Here is a 15461-nt window from a genome sequence, read left to right as displayed (position 1 = left end):
CCAAGAGGTCTTAATGTAAACCCGGAAAAAACGGAAATATGTCTGTTTACTAGGAAAACAAAACTGGGACACTTTGAAGAACCAGTTTTCCTAAACAAGACGATCAATATTTCCAATAAAGTCAAATATCTGGGAGTAATTCTGGATAGGAAACTTAAATGGAAAGACCATATTCAGGAAAGAGCCAATAAAGCTCATAGATGTTGGTCAACCTGTAGAAGGGCTATAGGCGCCAAGTGGGGTCTTAATCCTAAGATGACACACTGGCTATACAAAAGCGTAGTTAGACCTATTCTAACATACGCTTCAGTAGTCTGGTGGACAGCTATGGATAAAAAGTGTAATATTAAAATACTACAGAAAGTCCAACGAATGTGCTGTCTAAGTGTAAGCGGCGCAATGAGGACAACATCAACGAGGGCTTTAGAAACTATTCTATATATACACCCAATAGAAATCCAGATAAGGTATGAAGCGGCTGTCGCAGCTATTCGACTTAAAGCGATGGACGAGTGGATCAGTAAGGACCACGTAACATACCATCAAAACATTCTACAGGTAACAACGGGAGAGTCAATGGATAACATTGCATCGGACCGTATACCTGAAACATTTGTAGCTGCCTCATGCGAGGCATTAATTCCAGACAGAGACTCGTGGATCGGCGGAAATCTAGCACAAATGCCGACTGGAAACTGCTGTTATACAGACGGCTCAATGCTAGGTGGGAGAACGGGACTGGGTCTCTTTATTGAAGAACCAGAGACCGAAATATCTCCTCGTTTGCCGGATCACAATACGGTCCATCAAGCGGAGATCCGAGCGATCACAGAGTGTCTGAACTGGCTTAATGCCAACACGAGGCCAACTACTGTAAACGTCCTTACGGACAGTAAAACTGCAATCAAAGCAATAACATCCAAGACAGTAAAATCACAAACAGTCCTGGATTGTATAAATTCGATCAACAGCTATACTCAGCATGGCACGGTGCGTATAATATGGGTACCAGGACATGCGGGGAATAGAGGTAATGAGATAGCAAATTCTCTGGCAAAAAAGGGAAGGGAATTAGCAACTGTAAACCTAGCGAACGCAAAGCCACTAAATGCGTCTCGGCTAGAGTTAAAAAATTGGGCAAAAAATGCCCACTTATCCCTTTGGAATAGAGAGGAATTAGGGGAAACCACAAAAATCCTATGGGGAGACCCAAATGAGGAAAAAACTAAAAACCTACTACTGCTAGGTAAAGCAGAGTTGAGTAGACTTACAGGTGTTCTTACAGGTCACCTCGGTTTACAAGCTCATCTGCACAAAATTAATTGTGCAGACAACAGCGTATGCAGGGCATGCGGAGAGGATGATGAAACATTGGAGCATTTTCTCTGCAAATGCCCCGCTTTCGCAAACATCAGATCCCAGTTCTTAGGGAACGACACAATACCAGATCTTAATCAGGTAATTGTAGACGACCTAAAACAATTACGGGATTTTGTTAAGGGAACAGAGTTCCTTAATTAAATTATAGTAGAGTCCCCTTCTTCAAAAACTTAGACTAGAGCGCACAACAGGCCTACTTCATGGCTTATGTGTATGTCCACCAGGACATGTGGCGAGTACTCGCCCCTCTTTTCAACCTAACCTAACCTAACCTAGCTACGGTTCTCTTTGACAGTTAATCGATTCTGTCACATTTTCATTGTCCTTTTTGACATTTAATCGGTTTTGGTTCAGAAATAAACTATGTTTTGTTTTTCTGTATATTCGGCATTGGTTATTTATTGGTATGTAGACATAACAGTTGGTTATTGCTTATGTAGACATCTGGGGTGCTTCTGAAATATTTACCACAAATAGCTCTTGTAATGGTGAACACGTTAATAACAAATTTTCTTGGAGGATAGATCCGGTTATCTCAATTTTTTATCCGGATATTCCGACATTAAAACGGATTTTTGAACCGGTTTTAAGTAACCGATCAAACTTATATGACTACCGTTAAAAAGCTTATAGAATTGTCAATCAAATTAAATTAATTCGTTTCTGAAAACTTTGTTAGTTGCAGTTCTAGAACAAAAAACCGATTTCTTAAACCGTTTTTAAAAATATCAGTACGCGATCAAATTTCGCTTGTTTTTTGTCATGTAAGTATGTATAGTTTGTCAAGAAGGAATTCATTTCGCTATAACTCAGAAGTTTGACCTACGGCGTAACTGTCCTTCCGCGTTCGTATTATTATCTTCATCGACTTTCATCGCCAAAAAGAATTGTTCGCCCCCCAGCCTTTGATCTCCATATTTGCGCGTATTGATATTTTTCCTTAAAAACGGTTTAAGAAAACGGTTTTTTGTTCTAGGACTGCAACTAACAAAATTTTCATAAGCGAATTAATTTAATTTGATTGACAAATCTATGAGCTTTTTAACGGTATACATATAAGTTTAATCGGTTACTTAAAACCGGTTCATAAATCGGTTTTAATGTCGGAATATCCGGATAAAAAATTGAGATAACCGAATCTATCCTCCAAGAAAATTTGTTATTAACGTGTTCACCATTACAAGAGCTATTTGTGGAAAATATTTCAGAAGCACCCCAGATGTCTACATAAGCAATAACCTACTGTTATGTCTACATACCAATAAATAACCAATGCCGAATATACAGATGGTCCGTTCCAGAACTGCAAGAATCTACTAATTTTTACTATTTTTTCCGATAACATAAAGGAAAAAATGTTATCGTAGTAAAAAATAGTAGCTTCTTGCAGGTTCTGGAACAGAGCAAGAAAAACAAAACATAGTTTATTTCTGAACCAAAACCGATTAAATGTCAAAAAGGACAATGAAAATGTGACAGAATCGATTAGCTGTCAAAGAGAACCGTAGCTAAAATCTTCTGATCAACATTTTTGTAGAATATTTGGATGCTGAAAAATCTCATCTTGTGGTACTTTCACTACGGTTCAAGAAATAAAGGACGAAAAGGACATGGAAGGCATTGAGTTAGAAGAATGAAATGTTCTACAAAAAGATTCGCCAATCGATTTGACTGAAGACATGTCAGCTCAAAATGAAGCTACAACAACGCCAAATAGAGATATGGAGCTATTTTACCAAGTATTATAGGGAAAAAATCAAAAACTTCATCGCGCGATATCTCAGAAACTTGACCTATGGCGAAAATTTCCTTTTGGGTTCTTAGTATACTCATCAAGTGCTTTCATATTTAAAAGAAATTTTCCACCCCCAGACTTTGAGTTCCATTTTGTGTCACAGTGTTATGCTTAGTTTACATTTGGCGTCGTTTCGTGATTTCGAAGGCGTTTCGTGATTTCGCGCGGAATCAAACAAAATTTATCATGATTTCGCATACAAAAATGAAATCATCTCATTTTGTGATTTCAGCAAAATCAACATCGAAATCACAGTACACATGATATACAACCCTGTATTTGCATAAAAAAGTACCAAAAGTTGCAACACTTTTCACGTATCACAATAAATAAGGTAGATGGTCAATTGCTGCAACAAAAAATTTTAGTATCAAAATTTGTAAACAATGTGAAAAAATATTAAATTACTTTGTTGCAATGCTATTTTTCATTGTGCTCCCGTACTTTTTTAATGGTAATGTTAGAAAAAAGAGCGAATTGTCAAAAATTGCTTCCCCATACAAATTTCTTAAAAAATACGGAAACGGAAAAATGACGGAAATTGCAAAAACTCCAGCATAAATGTCAAAATCAACGTATCAGCTATCATATATACCAATGAACATGCTTGCTGCTAGTTTCTACTAGGCCAAAAGTGTATGGCAGAAAACAGGAGAAGAGGATGTTATTCGGCGCGATTTTTGTTTGAAGAGAAGTGCAAGTATTACTAGATTTCGGATTACGGGAACGCATTTTTAGCACTAAACGGGAAAACTACTGCAAGTACTAATATTGTGCAGGATCTGAGCACAACTTTTATCTATCAAAATTTATTATAACGATGTCTCAACGATAAAATCATTTTTTTTTTTATTTTTTCATTTGTTAGTACTATACACAAATAATACGATATATAGATAATTTTACTATAATTTTCCAAAGAAAGTTGTAAAATTCTATATTGTCGTATATTTTTGATGATTAATTCAATTTGCAAAAACTTGATTTGAAAATTCATGTTCGATCAGCTGCGCATATGCGTCTACCTTGATCATTGTGATATGTTTGAAATCAACAAAAAATAATTGTAAACACCGGGGTGTATTTCAGGATTTCGTGAAATCCAGTGGATTTTGGAGCGCAAGTGTAAACTTGGCATTATTTGTGTAAAACAAAAATATTAAGAACTTTATTACATTAACACAAATTATGAAAATTCTCCATTGAATTCAATCGCAACCATGCGTGTTTCCTCCGCTCTCCATTTAATCCAAGCTGAACTGTTCTTGCTTCATCTGGGGGCTATACCAAAACGTGGACCGATATATCCCATCTTCGAACTTGATCTTCCGACGGCTAAAAAAATGGTATTCCCCAATTTTCAGCGAAATCGGTCAACAAATGCGACCTGTATGTTGCGAACGGACGGACGGACGGACGGACATGCATAAATCGACTCAGAAAGTGATCCTATGTATATCCCTAGAAGGAACTATGGGTCTATCTCGCTTCCTTTTGTATGTTACATACAAATGCACTAACACATAATACCCCTTACCACATAGTGGTGTAGGGTATAAAAATATACAAAATGTACTGTTAAATATGTCATTAGTAAACTGCGGATGTTGCATATTTTTATATGATGGAAATTGATATACCACGATTGTTGTAATTTGTGGCTTCTTAGATCCATAAACATCGAAAGAAACCACTTTATCATTCCTAGTTAAACACAATTTTTTCGCGAATCCTCTCTAGTCTGACCATCGACCAAATGATTTTGATTCTAGAAAATGTTGGGTAGGCTTTTCTTCTGGTTTCTTCTTCTTTATTTGCCAATCCGTATTCGGACGTTAGCGATCATACAATTACAATTTTGTGTTCCCACATTTAACTTAACTAATTGTTTATATTATTATACAATTAAATGACATGTTTTATTCAATTATCAAAAGGCTTCGGTTTCTGGCGGCATTCAGAAGACTTCGTTCTTCTTGCAGACCCGTCCATTCTTTAATGATATTTATCCATGTTGTTTCTTTCCTTCCTCTGGGTCTTTTTCCTTCGATATTAGATTGAGTTGGAGAAGCTTATATTTTTCATTTCTCATTACATGACCCAAATAGGATGTTTTTCTGGTCTTTATCGTACGTGAAACTTGGAGTTCGGCATTCATGCGTCTAAGCACTTCCTCATTTGAGACACGATCTGTCCAGCGAATTTTTAAAATGCGACGATATATCCACATTTCAAGCGAATTTATTTTTTTTTTTTTATTTTTGCCTTATTATATATTATTTTTTTTTTTGATCTGATGCCTTTATGGTCCAGGTTTCGGCTGAATATAGTAGTACTGGCCATATGTAACATTTAACAAAACGCATTTTTGTTGGTAAGCTTATATCGTGACTGGTAAGCGTTTTTTTTTGTATTTTTTTGTATTTAAAAAATTAATTTCTGGTTTAAAGGAATACAAAAGATCTTTTAACAATTCTATTTTTAAAAATTGATGCATTCCCATTTTCAATTAGGCGTAAAAATAATTTTGAGTATGTAATAATATGCAAAAATATTCGAATTCGTGAAAAATATCAGAATTTTGGATTTTTAAAATATATTAAAAATCCTAATGAATCAATTGGAACAAAAAAACTATACCGCTAGTTTTTTCTTTTTTGTTCGTTAAAACACTATATTAAATTATTTCGGTTAAGCATCAACATAACACATCATTAAAGTTTTTCAAATATTATTTTGGTATCTTGATTATAAGTTTTCACATAAAAATGTTTATAATTTTATTTTTAAATCATTATTTTTGAGAATTTACAAAATTATTGTAATAATTATTGTTGACCTTTGGACTTTTTAATTTCATAAGAATTGTTTTGGCTGGAGGTCAGATGAAAATAAAAACAAAGAATTGTTTTTTATTTGATTTTTATTGTTCCGATATTTCGATCATATCCTATGATCATCATCAGGGAGTTGACTTAAAAAAGAAACAATGACAATAATTTTTACATTATTATATTAGCAAAAACTTAAACAAATCTTAAACATTTTTACATTTATTTGTTGTTTTTTTCTTTTTTATCACCACATTTGATGTTCTGTTCTCGTTTGAGTTTTTCAGTGCTTTTTAATTAGGTTACATTTGCGCACAGTGTTCTGTGTCGGTTTTATAGTTCATGCGCTTTTCTGTAGGGATATTAATTATATGTACAAAATGTCTAAAAAGTGTCGAAGCCTCCCCACCCATGGGGCAGATTCGCCATCGATATGGGACATTCTCCAACGGACTCTAAAAGTGTAATTTACCATACTTTTTCCTTAAATATCAACATTATGCGAAAACGGAAAATGTTTTCTATTGAATAATCAAAAATGATTCTAAAATTCACAAAAAGAATCAAATTCTAGTACTTAATTGAACTAAGAACCTTGAATTTAGGTACAACAATCATAACATTACTAAAACAAGATACGTTTAGGATAATATTTGATTTTAACTTCATATACCATGGCGCAGGCGCCCCACCCTTACATATTTCATAGTATTAATATATTGACATTTGTAATTGTTTTTTTTTTTTCATGCGAATTACTGGGATTTATATTCTTCAGTAGTTGTCTTCTAACGATGTACAATGTGTTTGATATCACAAGAAGTAAAAAAGATATCGCAAAACATAACGGTGCTATAACGATAAGCTGATTAGTATTGGGAACGTTATTATTAGAAGCTAAATTTTCAGACATTGATCGTATTATAGGAGGGTGCACTACGATAGCAGGTGGATTAGAGCTGAGGCTTTGGGAAGTAGAAGCATTAGATGAGGATATTGAAGCCATGTTTGTGTTTACTTCATCAGAAATTGTGTTAACAATGATAGGAGCTGGATAACCAAAGCCGAGTTTGTGATTACTTCATCAGAAATTGGGTTATCACTGCTAGGAGGTGGAGTTATCCAGACCTGAGTTGGCGGTACTAAGACTGTTAAAAACAAAACCAGTTGATTTTTTCCTCTTAGGAAAACCATCAGAGAATTCAAATTTTTTCATCTTTTTTTTTTCAAAGTTATTAAAAACTGTATTAAATTTTTTTTTAAATTTGTGTCCCTAAAAAAGGCGATGAAAATCGATCTCCAAATCTCTACATTCTAAACAACACCAACGAAGACCTTTAGACTTGTCAGTGATAAGATCAAATTGTCTACCATTAAATCCAGCACATTTAAGATGCATATAACTATCACAGATGTAGCAAGTAATAAGAAGTTCCTTGCCATCTTTAATTTTGCAATCTTTAAAAGAAGAAGCCATTGTTAGAAATATTGATAAACAAATTGAGGTACAGCAATATATCAGTTAAAGCCAAAATGTTAAAATAAACGAAACAGTGTAGTATGGAAACGGTACCTGTAGGAAGCATGGGGACATGTGTCGATATGTCACCACTTTGTTTAACAAAGTCAACACTTTAGCTTTGTTCCAGAACTAAAAAGTTTTTACAATTTTTACGACTTTTACACATTTACACATAAAAGCTCTGTTCCTTTACGTGCAAGAATCTTCAAGTTTTGCCACTTTTTACTCGAAAAGCGTTCCTTTACTTTTGACACAATGCAATTCATATGGGAGCAGTTTACAACTTTTACTACTTTTGCCGGTTTTACCATTTTCAAAAGTAAAGGAACAGACCAAAAATGTTCACTTCTCTTTAAACAAAAATGGCGCTGAATTACGCTCTCTTTAAAAACTTTTTACTCGACAAATTTCAGCGTGTAAAAAAATAGTAACATGGTTGCCGGCGTCTGATTGGCTTGTACGCCGACTTTGACATTTGTTCCAGTTTTTTTGACGTATTTTCCATTTTTCCGTTACCGAACTATTTCGAAAAACTTTTGTGTGAGAACAATTTTTTTACAATTCTCTCTTTTACGAGATTTACTATTAAAAAGAACGGGAATAAGGCTTTTGTCAACAACTGATACTTTTACCTTAATAAAGCTGAAAACACATGCAACGTTTGAGTAATGTTTTGCGTTGGGCGTTGACAAAAAAACAACAACAACAGGGCGACGCCGACACCAAAGTCCGGCGTTGATGTGTTTGCCGGCATATATTTCAAATGAATTTGAATTTTTCGGCATCATGCCCAACAGTGCATGGTATAAGTAAAGAGGTAGATTTAAATGAAAATAATCTATAGAACCCTTGTTTTTCCTGATTTCATAAAACTTCAAAATCAGTAAACAAAAAGGCAACAAGTGGGTTTGTTTACAAAATACCAATTTTGAGAATTTTATACAAAACGCGAAAAATGAATGAAGGGCCAAGGTTTCTCCACATAATAGAGTTGTGGATATGATAAAATGTTTGTTTCAATAATAACCTGAAGGATTTCTTCTATACAAATGTTCTAAAAACAACTTTGAAAATCATTGAATTCGATTGTTTTTAAAAATGTTGGCAAACATCACACACACACATACAAAGATTGTGTATATTGTTTTGACGTTTTAGGAACAGTCGAAAGAAAAAAATTTAAATTGACAGGACGCTTTAGCTAACCTTTAAGCTGAAACCACATACAACGTTTGAGTAAAGTTTTGTGTCGTTTAAATTGACAGGACGCTTTAGCTAACCTTTAAGCTGAAACCACATACAACGTTTGAGTAAAGTTTTGTGTCGTTTTGGCCGTTTTTACACTGTTGGGCATGATGCCGAAAAATTCAAATTCATTTGAAATATATGCCGACAAACAGATAAACGCTGGACTTTGGTGTCGTCGTCGCCCTGTTGTTGTTGTTTTTTTCTCGACGCCCAACGCAAAACTTTAATCAAACGTTGTATCTGTTTTCAGCTTTATTATTAAACCATGCAACAGTGTAAAAACGGTCAAAACGACACAAAACTTTAGCCAAACGTTGTATGTGTTTTCAGCTTAAGAAGAAGCATTGTTTATATTGAAAACTGATAGCAATGACTAGACATCGGATTTTGCATATTTGCATATTTTTTAATATTAAAGATACGAAGATTCTGATTGGACCAAAATTCGTTTCATAGAAATCTAAATTCATTGGCAGGGTCATATTTCGTATTTATTTTGCATATGCACAAAATATGCAAAAAATATGCAAAATATGCAAAATATGCAAAAAATATGCAAAATATGCAAGAAATATGCAAAAAATATGCAGAATATGCAAAAAATATGCAAAATATGCAAACAGATTTTGGCCGAAAATCGCCATAAAAGTCGTAAAATTGTCATTTAAAGTTGGAAAAAACATTAAAAAATACATAACAGTGTTTAAACCAAGACTGTTGACCGTATAACGTCGATTTTTTTCAGCAGATTATTATGTTATTGAGACCATTTACGACAGAGTGGTGTAGGATATAAAAATATGGTATCGTAATACCATTTTTTTTATTATTAAACTCTGTAAAAATATAAAATTTGATAAAATATCAAACGTTTTATGTAAAATTCAATATTTTCTTTTTTGTAGCATCATAATTTAATTTGTAGCATTGGGCTGGTTTTAACTCAAAGGACCAAATCGATCTCGGATTTTTTAGCCGGGGAGCCGCCTATACCTTTTAGTATTGTTAGATTTTAAGATTGCCAAAGTTTGAACACATTTCGAATATGTTAAAACGTGGTACTGGGGCCTCGAAGTTATGAAAATCTATTTTTTTTTTGCTAATTGGCGACTTCGACGGCCCATATATGTGGAACGGTTAAAGCTACTTGCCCATGTTATGCATTTAATTAAAAGCTATTCTGTTCTTAACACTTCTTGCTGAACAACAAAGTACGTAAATGTTACTGAATTCGAGATAATAAACCCAATGTCCCGAAAAAGGCCTTAGGGCAACAATGGAGTCTATTAAAAAAAAAAACAACTTTTTTCTTCCTATATTATCAAATTTTTGCGAATGAAAACGAATATATTTTACTTTATTTGAAAATGTTGCCTATTAGGGCGCAGATCTATTTTAATATTAACTTTAATTCATTTCTCGTTGGAGTCGAGCTTAATGACCGATGGATGATGTTTGCAAGTGAAAAAGGAAAGCCGAAGATTCGAACCCCCACAACCACCATTATGTGACATGTTTCGCCTTTTGTAAATTACGGGCATTAAGGGACTGAGCCATCTGGGTACAGATGACAACTTGGTGATGAACTCGACTCCTTGCTATGTCGCTCACAATTGTCAAGTTATTTACCATCCTTTAACCCTCCTGGTTGTTGATGTTCTGTGGTCAAGTTGCATTATCTTTTTCAAGAAATTCGGAGTTAAAGTTTAATCTCTTGAACAACAATATGGTCTCACTTGTAATTATGCCTGGTAAACCTTTTTTTAGGAATTTCGGCAGTTGATTTTTAAGAGTTTAGATCGATTATTTCTGGAGAAATTTCTATCTTTGCTTTGTTAAGATTTTTGTGGTCTTTTCGATCTTTACGGTGTTTTGCACTATCAGATCAAACAATGCCAGACCAATAAGATCAGGACTAAGGTACCACATATGATTTATCATTTTGTTATTTCCTTTATCTGATATTTGTTTGTTTATTCCCTTTCGTATTAAGTAAATCTTCAATGCGGTTTAGGTCTTGTTTTGGACCTAAAAAAATATTTCTGAATATCGTTTTCACTATTTTTTGTATTAAACTCAATCTAGTGTCTCTCAACCTATTGATAATGTTTACCCAATATATCCTATATTATATCTATATAAACATTATCTTGTTCATTATACGTTTTGTAAAATCAATAACCCAAACTCCCACTTATAACACTCAGTTGTTGTCGTGTGGTTGGTATCCCAAACGACAACAACTGAGTGTTATAAGTAAAATATAAATATAAGTAAAATATAAATAAGTAAAATATGACTAAATAAAATAGAAAAAACATTCTGGGGGCGTCCAGTCTCGAACGATTTAAACGCAAGGTGCTTCTACGGCCTCTTGTTCTTGGGAAGTGGGTTGGGCAGTAGTATTAAAACACTCTCGCCTACTTCGAACTTGGATTTGTCAATCACAGACTATTCTTATAGAAATCGCTTGAATATGTTTGGTTGATGTCCGGATGTGCTTCTATACTTGCAGTCAAAAATCCCTCTCAACAATTTTCTAACAAGTTTGTACGGTGGTACAGAATCTCTCGACCTAATATCTGCTCGAGCTGGTGAGACCCCATTTTTCTAGGCATTTGTACACTGCTAGTTCTTGTTTCTCCCATGAGCTACTGTCAGTTTCAGGAACACCTAGGAGTTGTTCTTTACCCCCATGTGATACAAGAACAGCAACCCGTTTTTTCTTCCCTGTTTTGAAAATATCTGGTAAAATTTTTGCCATGCCAGTGCACACAAATAGCCTCGTTCCTTGAAGCTGTTGCGTTTATTTTTCACGGTTTATTCTCCGCTGTTCACGGATAAAGCTTCTAGAGATCTTATATTTGTAGGGATCCTCTCCGATAGCTTCTACTGTAGCCACAATGATACTAGTAACGTTCCTATATACCTTACAGGGGTCCAGCACCAATGACAATGGCATAGTTACGATTTTCTTGAAGCCACGCTTGATTGTTTTCGGGACAGATGGTTCTTCAGATTCTACGATACGTTTAGCATAAAAACAAGACCTAGACCTCATTGAAAATGTATTGAAGTATGAAAACATTGACACACAAATTTCCGAAAAAGGAAATAACAACATAATTAATAATCTGTGGTATCTTAGTCCTGAACTTGCTGACCTGGCATTGTTTGATCCAATGGTGCAAAACGCCGTAAAGAGCCAAAAGGCGACAAAAATCTTAACAAAGCAAAGATTAAAATTTCTTCAGAAATATTCGATCCAAACTTCCAAAAGAGCAACTGTCGAAAATCCTAGAAAAAGGTCTGGCATAATTCTTGTTGTTCAAGAGATTAAACATTAACTCCGAATTTCCAGGAGGCGCAAAGGATGGTAAACAACTTGAAAGTTGCGAACTACATAGCAGAGCGTTCTTCAAGTAGTCAGCTGTACCCAGATAGCTCCAAAACCACATGATGTCTGACTCTCGAATAAATTTAATTTAGAACAAAATGTAAAAGACATTTGTTTTCATTCCAAAAATTGATAAAAATGAAGAAAATGTTTTTTTTTTTAATAGTCTCCATTTTCTCACAAAGGCGTACCTAGTTACGTTTTTCAGGACATTGGCTTTATTATCTCGAATTCTGTAATACCTATTTAGTATTAGATTTATTATATATACTTATATTTTGTTGTTCAGCAAGAAATGTTAAGAATAGAATGGCCTTTAATTTAATGCTTAATATGGACAAAAAGCTTTAACCATTCCAGAAAAATGGTCGCCGAAATCGCTAAATAGCCAAAAAATCGAGATTTGCATAATGTCGAGGCCCCAGTGGCAGATGTTAACATATTCCAATTGTGCTCAAACTTTGACAGTCTTAAAATCTGACCAAACTAAAAACTTTATGCGGTTGCCGCCTTAAAAAATCCGACATCGATTTGTTCCCTTTGAACAATAACCAGCCCAACGCCACAAATTATAACAAAGGAAATATTGAATTTTCATAGAACGTTTGATATTTTATCAAATTTTATATTTTTGCATATTTGCATATTTTTGCATAGTATAATAATAAAAAAATTGTATTACAATATCATTATTTTATACCCTACACCACACTGTCGTAAGAGGTCTCGATAACACAATAATCTGCTAAAAAATCGACGTTAAACGCCCAACTATCTTAATTTAGAACACTTTGAAGATTTTTGACGATTTTTCTAACATTAATTGACAATTTTACGACTTTTATGACGATTTTCGGCCAAAAACTGTTTGCATATTTTGCATATTTTTTGCATATTCTGCATATTTTTTGCATATTCTGCATATTTTTTGCATATTTTGCATATTTTTTGCATATTTTGCATATTTTTTGCATATATTTTGAATATTTTTTGCATATTTTTTGCATGTTTTTGATATGACCCCAAATATCGAAAAATTGACCCTTAAAACGCATAGATCCAAAATTTGAGTCCAATCGGATGAGAAATAAAAAACATGCAAAAATCCGATGTCTAGCAATGACCCAATTATAAAGGTCCTCTCTCAAACACAGCTGATTTCGATTTGAGTTGACAAAATCATATTTGTCATTTTAATTCGCCGTGAACAATGTAACAGATAGAGAAATGTCAAACTGTAGAGAAGCAGGTAGATGCATCGCGAAAAAATAAACAAAAAACCATTACATAGTCGATACGTCCGAAGATTTGCTTTACCGCCAATGAAACCAGGTAACGTAATTTGGTGACTATGTGGGTTGGAGTCCTTGGCTTTCCTTTTTCACTTGCAAATAATTTCCGATCATCAAGCTTAACTCTAAACGAGAAAATTAATAAAAAAAACTTTCTTGTTTTACACTTTAAATTTCAAAATTTGTTGTGTTTTTGTATGATAATTCTACTTAAAACAACAACTTATTTGGCAGTTCAAGGTCGATCTGTTTTCTGTTAGGCCAATCAAAAATAACTGCGTTTACAACTTTTTCTCGGAAAGTTTTATGTATGCATCTACCGTAATTGACAGTAAAGAAATTCGTCAAAAACACATTCCGCCACGGCGAAAACCAATTTTTCGCCTTTGTTTATGAATTTTGACATTTCAAATCTGTATTTTTGTTTGAATTCGCTTGAGAGAAGACCTTTATATTTGGGCCATGCTGATAGCCCAACGAAGCATCTACTTATTATACCCTCCACCATAGGATGGGGGTATATTAAGTTTGTCACTACGTTTGTAACTACTCGAAATAATATTTGTAGACCCCACAAACTATATATATTCTTGATCAGCGTGCAATTCTACATCGATGCAGCCATGTCCGACCGTCTGTCTGTCTGTCCGTCTGTGGAAATCACTCTAGCGTCCGAACGGATTGACGTAGGTGGATGAAATTTTGGGAAAATCTATTATTTGTACGTAGGACTTTTGGTATTGAAAGTGGGCTATGTAGGTCCACGATTTCGTATAGCTCCCATACAAAATGACGCGTGACGCGTCGTCGTTTTAAGGAATTTTTAAGATATTTGTCCCATTTTACCACCGAATTGGTTGTAATTTGGTATTTTGTGTCTCCACAGGCCAAAATCATTCCTACCAAAGTTGGTTTATATAGGTCCACGTTTTGGTATAGCCCCCATATAACGCCCCATATAAAGTACGCGTCATTTTAATATATTTTGAATGTATTAGTCCCATTTGACAACAGAATCGGTTGCAACTTTGTATTTTGTGTTTCCAGAGGCTAAGAAACATTTCTACCATAAAATGTTTATATAGGTCCACGTTTTGATATAGCCCCCATAGGACGATATCTCCCGATTTTCGGTATTTTGAAGGTTTTGGCCTCATTATCACACCGATATGGCTGAAATTTGGTATTTAGTCTTCGTTGGGGATATAAAACTTCCCCCACCCCCAGAAATTTGTAGGTATAGGTCCGCGCCATCATATTGCCCCCATTGAACGGTAACTTCCGATTTTCGGTATTTTGAAGGTTGTGGCCACATTAATCCACCGAAATGGCTGAAATTTGTGGTGGAGGGTATAAAAAGTTCGGCCCGACCGAACTTAACGCTTTTCCCACTTGTTTTTCGTAAAATAATTTGGCGGTTCGTTAAAAAAGGGTTTTTGTGAAAAATCAATAAAATATATAATTTTAATAATAATAACAACAAGTATGAGCAAAGGAAATTAGGAAAGGAAAATAACAGACAAGTGAAAAATAGACCAAATACAAATTCTGAGGTGGCTGACAACATTTGTGGTGGGTGAAACTTCGACAATTAGACATTTTATGGAATTTTTAGAGAAGATTGTGGAGCCTGACGGATAAATTAAATTAAAGGAAATTTTGTTTATTTATATTTATTTATACATGTTTATTATTTTCTATTCCTAGATGTTATATCAACATTCAGCGAATCGCTGAAAAAACGTTAAGTGCAACAGAAGAACAAATATTTTATGCAGACAAGTCGCACCAAGTCTTAGTCCAAGAAAATATAATGGAAACGTTTTTTTTTTTTTTTTTAATTATTTACATGTTAAAATGTTTAGCCAGCCTTGAAAACATTGGCCTTATAGCACGGTTACACTAGAGCTTTTTGCCGGGTTAACCCACTTCATGAGTATTTATTTGCTTAATCTGGTCAAATCTGACTAGATTTGCCATACAAAAATTAAATCCT

The sequence above is a fragment of the Musca autumnalis genome, unplaced genomic scaffold, assembly GCF_047663935.1.
Source record: "Musca autumnalis isolate F117 unplaced genomic scaffold, ASM4766393v1 scaffold_4, whole genome shotgun sequence".
NCBI lineage: Eukaryota > Metazoa > Arthropoda > Insecta > Diptera > Muscidae > Musca > Musca autumnalis.
Note: the sequence above shows the minus strand (reverse complement) of the source record.